Source organism: Ambystoma mexicanum, chromosome 6q (assembly GCF_040938575.1).
Source record: "Ambystoma mexicanum isolate Mex_15411 chromosome 6q, UKY_AmexF1_1, whole genome shotgun sequence".
In the NCBI taxonomy this organism is placed as follows: Eukaryota; Metazoa; Chordata; class Amphibia; order Caudata; family Ambystomatidae; genus Ambystoma; species Ambystoma mexicanum.
The window spans coordinates 1,524,731,672-1,524,740,041 of NC_090937.1; the positions used below are offsets into that span (position 1 = coordinate 1,524,731,672).

Genomic DNA, 8,370 nt, shown 5'->3' on the forward strand with positions numbered 1-8,370 from the left:
TCATGGATCATTATTGGGCTTGTGGATCCAAAGTCTACATCGGACTGCCTAAAGATTGGGGCGGAATCTGTACATTGGTGAATGTCCATGTTCCTGCGTTGGTGATTCCTAAAGGTGACCTGAACATTGATAGTGTCCCAAAAGCATTGAGAAAGACTTTTTCAACCTTAGAAACAGTGTTAGCGCTCTGATGGAGAAGTGTAGCTAAATTGAATATGAAAAAAAGTAGAGATGCTGCAAATGGAGGGATGCCACAGAGGTTGACCTGGGCTTGGACAAAACTAAAACGAAGAGAAGCCCTCCTCTAGCGCTTCTCCAAAATTAAATGTTATAATATAGAGACTTTCTCGTTTTTAGGTTCCATTTGTCATTTTTATTCAGAATTCTATTGTGCTGTAAACAAATAGGGATTCCTTTTTACATCTTGAACATAACATATAAGTTGATGGGAAGACAAAAGAATGCAAAATTTAAATTGGTTTAAAGTTTTTCGTTGAGTTCACTAAGTTGCTGTGTCCCACGTTGTCACTTGAAAGTTGCGAAGCCTTAGTATAATTCACTCGACATTTGGGTTGATGGAGAGACAAAAGAATTCAAAATTTAGATTGGTTCTAAGTTTTTAGTTGAATTCACTAAGTTGCTGTATCCCACGTTGTCACTAGAAAATTACGAAGCCCTAGTTTAATTCACTAGGCAGTATTGGCCTCAATTTGAATTGGTTCAAAGTTTAGTCAATGTTGTCTTCACGTTGTTGCTCGAAAATTGCGAAGCCCTAGTTTAATTCACTAGGTAATATTATCCTCATTCACTAGGTAATATTATCCTCAACACGTGTTTCTCCGCCACATGGTTTATGGCGGTTCTTCAGGAGGAATTTGTAGGTAGATAGGCAAATGGAAAGATCTGAGAGGAAAAAGGTGGGAATAAAGAAAAAAATGGGCAATTTTGAACAGAGTGTTTTATGTTGACGTTTATACAGTCAATGTTGAGTTAGATACTTACAACTAAATATCAAATCTTGTTCATGTATATGATGGTTCCTTTGATGTAGGTAATATTATTAATTCCATCCGGTTTGGTCTGAAAGAGTGAAGAGCATCTAGTTTATATTTGTATCTCTGGGTCAAAGGTACTTTCCAAAAAAATCTAGTCATAATCATCCTTATTTGTTATACTTCAATAGTTCAGTATTATCTTCATGTACAACTGATTCCTGGATTTTGACAATGTAAATGAACTCATATGTTGCCTTGGAACAGTACGGTTTGGTTTAGTATCTAAGTTTGCTTGTGCGGACTTTGAACTTAAAGACTGTTCGAAGCAACGAAGTTAGTCTAAATACCAAGTTTTCTTAAGAGTTGTAAATAGTTGTAAAAGACCTTGCTTACCATGTGAACGGTGTTTTCCTCGCTCTCTCGATACTGTCTGATGTGGTCAGTGAACTCCACATGTTGTGAATGGGTTTCACATAGAGTCGCGTGCGGAGTGACGTCATGCGTGTGTCGCGTGCGGAATCACGTCATTCGCACGTTGCATCACGTGATGACTTCACGCGCACGTATCTAATGGTTGTTTATATTTTTAAGAGCGCCATATTTGCTCGATCCAATTCTAGTGTTCCTGTAGCCTTGTATTTGTTGCAAAATTTACAAAGTAATATAGAGGTAAATATCTCTTATTATGATTTAAAAAAAATGACATATCTCCTGGTCTGTGTTAAGACCTGTATGGCAAGTGTCCATCATACAAATCCATCTTGCTTCTTGTTGTCGAAGTCTTAATTGTAGATTCCCTCCTCTTGGGGCCGGTTTCAATTTTACTATTCCGTAGAATTTTATCTGACTGATCTGAGAAGGATGATGTGATTCTGTGAAATGATTGGCTATTGGTGATCTTGTATCTCTGTTGGTAATAGCCCTGATATGTTCACTGATTCTTGTCTTGAGTTTTCTGATCGTGCTCCCAATGTATAATTTTTTGCATGCGCACTGAATGATATATATAACAAATTGACTATTGCAATTGATCAGCTGTTGTATGGTGAAGTTGGTGCCGTTGGGTTTGATGACGGTTGTTTTACCATTTTCTGCATATTGGCACATGGAGCATTGACCACATTTGTAATAGCCTTTGATAGGTTTTTGAAGCCACATTGTTTGTATAGTGGATTTTTCATCAGGATATTTCAACTCAAAATGTGACGGACTGAGCATTTTTTTGAGATTGCTTGCTTTCTTGAAAGTGATGGTAGGTTTGACTTCCAGGATCGGTGTAAGGTCAGAACCTGATTTAAGGATGTTCCAGTATTTGCTAAGAATTTTCCGAATGATTGAATTGTTAGAACTATAGTTCGTGGTAAAATTGATGGTTCTGTGTGGATCGATCACAGTTTTGTCGATTTTGGGTCTTACTTGTAACAACGATTGTCTGGTCCTAGTTGAAGATTTCTGATAGCTGTTTTTGATAAGTTTGTTTGGGTATCCTCTGGAGATGAATTTGCTCATTGTGGATGTTACTTTCTGTTTGAAATCATCAGTTTTTGAACAGTTTCTTTTGACCCTTAGTATTTCACCATAAGGTATATTGTAGATGATGTGTTTGGGGTGGCTGCTTGAAGCATGTAGTAGACTGTTAACAGATGTAGGTTTAGTGTACAGTGTTGTACAGATGGTATTGTTATCGATATAGAAGGTGATGTCCAAAAAGTTGATTGAAGTTTGACTGTATTCTGTGGTTAGTTTCAAATTATAGGTGTTGTGATTTAGATAGTTGAAATAATCTTTAAATGCTGTTAATGGTCCGTTCCAAATCAAAAAGATGTCATCAATGTATCTGGCCCAAAAAATTATGTTGTTTAGGTGTGTGAATGATTGATGTTGCCAGGCAAATTCTATCTCAAAATGGCCCATGTAGAGATTGGCATATGATGGCGCATATTTTGCTCCCATGGCTGTGCCTTGTATTTGTCGATAGAGAGTGTTGTTAAAGATGAAAATGTTGTTTTGAAGGGTAAATTGCAACATTTCTAAAATCATATTGTTGTGATCGTTGAGAGATATAGATCGTGTTTTCAAGAAGTATTCTGTAGTTAGAAGTCCTTTTTCATGCAAGATGCTTGTATAAAGTGCTGTTACATCCATTGTAACTAGCCAATAGTTGTCATTCCAAGGTATATTGTCGATCAATTGGATAATGTGCGTGGTGTCTCTGATGTATGATGCCAATGAATTTGCTAATGGTTGAAGCTGATGATCTATATATTCTGAAATGTGCTCTGTGATTGATCCAATACCATTAATGATTGGTCTGCTTGTTGGTAGGTTGATGTATTTCTTATGAATCTTAGGTAGAAAATATATTGTTGGAGTAATCGGATTAGTTGTGATCATATATCGGTATTCATCTTCATTAAGTAGTTCCAAGTCTTTCCAATGACTGCTCATGGTTTTCCATTGTTCGCTGATTTTGATGAATGGGTTTTCTTTGATTTTTTCATAACATTTATGATCTTTTAGATGGGTGAGTGCCATGTGTATATAGTCTTCTGTGTTGAGTAGCACAATGTTTCCGCCTTTGTCTGATGATTTTATGGTAATCTCAGGATTGTTCTTGAGATTATTTAATGCTTGACTTTGGTTGGGTGTGAGATTATTCCTTATCTTGAGTTTTGCATGTTGGTTCATTTTATTGTTGATGTAGATGTCTCTGAGTTCTTTTTGAACTACTTTGCAGAAAGTATCAATAACATTTTCTGGAGGTAAGATTGGTGTGAATTTGGATTTTTCTTTAAGTTTGGTTTCTTGTGCTAATCCCAATGGTATATTTTGTTCTTCCATGAACTTCTCCTTAGTATAGGGATCTGTCTCATCATTGATGTTAAGAAGATCGACTGTGAGTTCCACATGTTTAACTGTTAATTCCGATGGTACTGGTGTTATTTCAGTGGTGTGTCTTTTGATTTCCATATTTGCAAAATATTTCTTTAGTTTGAGTTTTCTACAAAAACTGTGGAGATCAACTACTGTGTTGAAATAATCATAATTACGACCTGGACAAAAGGTGAGTCCTTTATTAAGTGCTTGAATTAGTGGTGTCGTTAGTTCCAAACTTGAAAGGTTGATGACTAGGTCTTCCGTTGGGGTAATGGGGTCTGAGATCTGGTCTGTACTCTTGTTTTTTCTTCTATGTTTGCGTTTGATTCCTCCTCTCTTGCCACGTTTGGTTTTGGTAGAAGAGTCATAATAGGGTTTCTTTTTCCTGGTGCTGAATAATTCCTCATATATTTTTGTTGTTGAAATTCCTCTAAAAAAGAGGAAGAGGATCCAAATGAATTGTATTGGGATTCTTTGTTCCTGTTGGGAATTGTCATTTGAGATGCAGTGGGCAAGATTGATGGAGGTACGCTTCTTTCTTCCAATTCACTATCACTCACTGTGTCCGTATCTGAGGAAAGAGGAGTTGTAGCTGTTTTTTGTAGCTTGATGTATGCTGATCTGCCCCTTGATGTTGTTGTAGGTCTTTTATTGAATGTATAGACTCTTTTGAATTTATAGTCTAGTTCATCTCGCAAAAATTGTCTCTGTTTTTTAATCTTGATATCTGATGCGTATTTATCTATGATTTCATCTAGAATTTCATAATTCTTAAAAGTTTTCTCAGGAATATTTAGTTTTTCAATATTTTCTTTCACTTTGGTGATTTCTTGTATTAGCCGAATATGTTTTACTTTGGCATATTTGATTAATCTATGTATCATTTCGTTTGATGTGGTGGTAAGTAGTTGTTCCCAATCTTTGATCTCTTCTATATCGTCGTCTTCAAATGGAGGAAATATACAGACTCTTAGTCCTCGTGGTATGCGTCCTATCTGAAGGTATTTGTCTAAAGATTTGATTTCCCACCAGCAAGTAAGTTCTTGTTTGAGAAGTTTTTCTTGGGTTAAGAATAATTGTCTTAATGATGTATTATTGCTATCCGGTTTGGTTGTTGGATTTTCTGATAATCCCGAAAAGATGAGTTCCGCTTCTTCCTCTCGTTTTTCATAGTTCCTAATCATAGTGTCCTGACTGATGATATCGCTTATTGAGTTTCTCCTTTTAGAGCTGCCTACTGCTGACAGAATATATTGAGAAAGACTTTTTCAACCTTAGAAACAGTGTTAGCGCTCTGATGGAGAAGTGTAGCTAAATTGAATATGAAAAAAAGTAGAGATGCTGCAAATGGAGGGATGCCACAGAGGTTGACCTGGGCTTGGACAAAACTAAAACGAAGAGAAGCCCTCCTCTAGCGCTTCTCCAAAATTAAATGTTATAATATAGAGACTTTCTCGTTTTTAGGTTCCATTTGTCATTTTTATTCAGAATTCTATTGTGCTGTAAACAAATAGGGATTCCTTTTTACATCTTGAACATAACATATAAGTTGATGGGAAGACAAAAGAATGCAAAATTTAAATTGGTTTAAAGTTTTTCGTTGAGTTCACTAAGTTGCTGTGTCCCACGTTGTCACTTGAAAGTTGCGAAGCCTTAGTATAATTCACTCGACATTTGGGTTGATGGAGAGACAAAAGAATTCAAAATTTAGATTGGTTCTAAGTTTTTAGTTGAATTCACTAAGTTGCTGTATCCCACGTTGTCACTAGAAAATTACGAAGCCCTAGTTTAATTCACTAGGCAGTATTGGCCTCAATTTGAATTGGTTCAAAGTTTAGTCAATGTTGTCTTCACGTTGTTGCTCGAAAATTGCGAAGCCCTAGTTTAATTCACTAGGTAATATTATCCTCATTCACTAGGTAATATTATCCTCAACACGTGTTTCTCCGCCACATGGTTTATGGCGGTTCTTCAGGAGGAATTTGTAGGTAGATAGGCAAATGGAAAGATCTGAGAGGAAAAAGGTGGGAATAAAGAAAAAAATGGGCAATTTTGAACAGAGTGTTTTATGTTGACGTTTATACAGTCAATGTTGAGTTAGATACTTACAACTAAATATCAAATCTTGTTCATGTATATGATGGTTCCTTTGATGTAGGTAATATTATTAATTCCATCCGGTTTGGTCTGAAAGAGTGAAGAGCATCTAGTTTATATTTGTATCTCTGGGTCAAAGGTACTTTCCAAAAAAATCTAGTCATAATCATCCTTATTTGTTATACTTCAATAGTTCAGTATTATCTTCATGTACAACTGATTCCTGGATTTTGACAATGTAAATGAACTCATATGTTGCCTTGGAACAGTACGGTTTGGTTTAGTATCTAAGTTTGCTTGTGCGGACTTTGAACTTAAAGACTGTTCGAAGCAACGAAGTTAGTCTAAATACCAAGTTTTCTTAAGAGTTGTAAATAGTTGTAAAAGACCTTGCTTACCATGTGAACGGTGTTTTCCTCGCTCTCTCGATACTGTCTGATGTGGTCAGTGAACTCCACATGTTGTGAATGGGTTTCACATAGAGTCGCGTGCGGAGTGACGTCATGCGTGTGTCGTGTGCGGAATGACGTCATTCGCACGTTGCATCACGTGATGACTTCACGCGCACGTATCTAATGGTTGTTTATATTTTTAAGAGCGCCATATTTGCTCGATCCAATTCTAGTGTTCCTGTAGCCTTGTATTTGTTGCAAAATTTACAAAGTAATATAGAGGTAAATATCTCTTATTATGATTTACAAAAAATGACATATCTCCTGGTCTGTGTTAAGACCTGTATGGCAAGTGTCCATCATACAAATCCATCTTGCTTCTTGTTGTCGAAGTCTTAATTGTAGATTCCCTCCTCTTGGGGCCGGTTTCAATTTTACTATTCCGTAGAATTTTATCTGACTGATCTGAGAAGGATGATGTGATTCTGTGAAATGATTGGCTATTGGTGATCTTGTATCTCTGTTGGTAATAGCCCTGATATGTTCACTGATTCTTGTCTTGAGTTTTCTGATCGTGCTCCCAATGTATAATTTTTTGCATGCGCACTGAATGATATATATAACAAATTGACTATTGCAATTGATCAGCTGTTGTATGGTGAAGTTGGTGCCGTTGGGTTTGATGACGGTTGTTTTACCATTTTCTGCATATTGGCACATGGAGCATTGACCACATTTGTAATAGCCTTTGATAGGTTTTTGAAGCCACATTGTTTGTATAGTGGATTTTTCATCAGGATATTTCAACTCAAAATGTGACGGACTGAGCATTTTTTTGAGATTGCTTGCTTTCTTGAAAGTGATGGTAGGTTTGACTTCCAGGATCGGTGTAAGGTCAGAACCTGATTTAAGGATGTTCCAGTATTTGCTAAGAATTTTCCGAATGATTGAATTGTTAGAACTATAGTTCGTGGTAAAATTGATGGTTCTGTGTGGATCGATCACAGTTTTGTCGATTTTGGGTCTTACTTGTAACAACGATTGTCTGGTCCTAGTTGAAGATTTCTGATAGCTGTTTTTGATAAGTTTGTTTGGGTATCCTCTGGAGATGAATTTGCTCATTGTGGATGTTACTTTCTGTTTGAAATCATCAGTTTTTGAACAGTTTCTTTTGACCCTTAGTATTTCACCATAAGGTATATTGTAGATGATGTGTTTGGGGTGGCTGCTTGAAGCATGTAGTAGACTGTTAACAGATGTAGGTTTAGTGTACAGTGTTGTACAGATGGTATTGTTATCGATATAGAAGGTGATGTCCAAAAAGTTGATTGAAGTTTGACTGTATTCTGTGGTTAGTTTCAAATTATAGGTGTTGTGATTTAGATAGTTGAAATAATCTTTAAATGCTGTTAATGGTCCGTTCCAAATCAAAAAGATGTCATCAATGTATCTGGCCCAAAAAATTATGTTGTTTAGGTGTGTGAATGATTGATGTTGCCAGGCAAATTCTATCTCAAAATGGCCCATGTAGAGATTGGCATATGATGGCGCATATTTTGCTCCCATGGCTGTGCCTTGTATTTGTCGATAGAGAGTGTTGTTAAAGATGAAAATGTTGTTTTGAAGGGTAAATTGCAACATTTCTAAAATCATATTGTTGTGATCGTTGAGAGATATAGATCGTGTTTTCAAGAAGTATTCTGTAGTTAGAAGTCCTTTTTCATGCAAGATGCTTGTATAAAGTGCTGTTACATCCATTGTAACTAGCCAATAGTTGTCATTCCAAGGTATATTGTCGATCAATTGGATAATGTGCGTGGTGTCTCTGATGTATGATGCCAATGAATTTGCTAATGGTTGAAGCTGATGATCTATATATTCTGAAATGTGCTCTGTGATTGATCCAATACCATTAATGATTGGTCTGCTTGTTGGTAGGTTGATGTATTTCTTATGAATCTTAGGTAGAAAATATATTGTTGGAGTAATCGGATTAGTTGTGATCATAT

The 8,370-nt window shown here is 36.3% G+C and overlaps 2 long non-coding RNA genes across 2 annotated transcripts; both read right to left on the reverse strand.

Moving 5' to 3' along the window:
- Positions 1 to 343: 343 nt before the first annotated feature.
- LOC138515641 (uncharacterized) lies at positions 344 to 1,291 on the reverse strand. Its single transcript, XR_011282129.1, has 2 exons — positions 1,003 to 1,291; positions 344 to 903 (listed from the first exon to the last, which is right to left on the reverse strand). It is a non-coding gene; the product is annotated as an uncharacterized lncRNA (long non-coding RNA).
- A 4,031-nt stretch (positions 1,292 to 5,322) lies between these two features.
- LOC138515642 (uncharacterized) lies at positions 5,323 to 6,270 on the reverse strand. Its single transcript, XR_011282130.1, has 2 exons — positions 5,982 to 6,270; positions 5,323 to 5,882 (listed from the first exon to the last, which is right to left on the reverse strand). It is a non-coding gene; the product is annotated as an uncharacterized lncRNA (long non-coding RNA).
- Between the last annotated feature and the right edge of the window lie 2,100 nt (positions 6,271 to 8,370).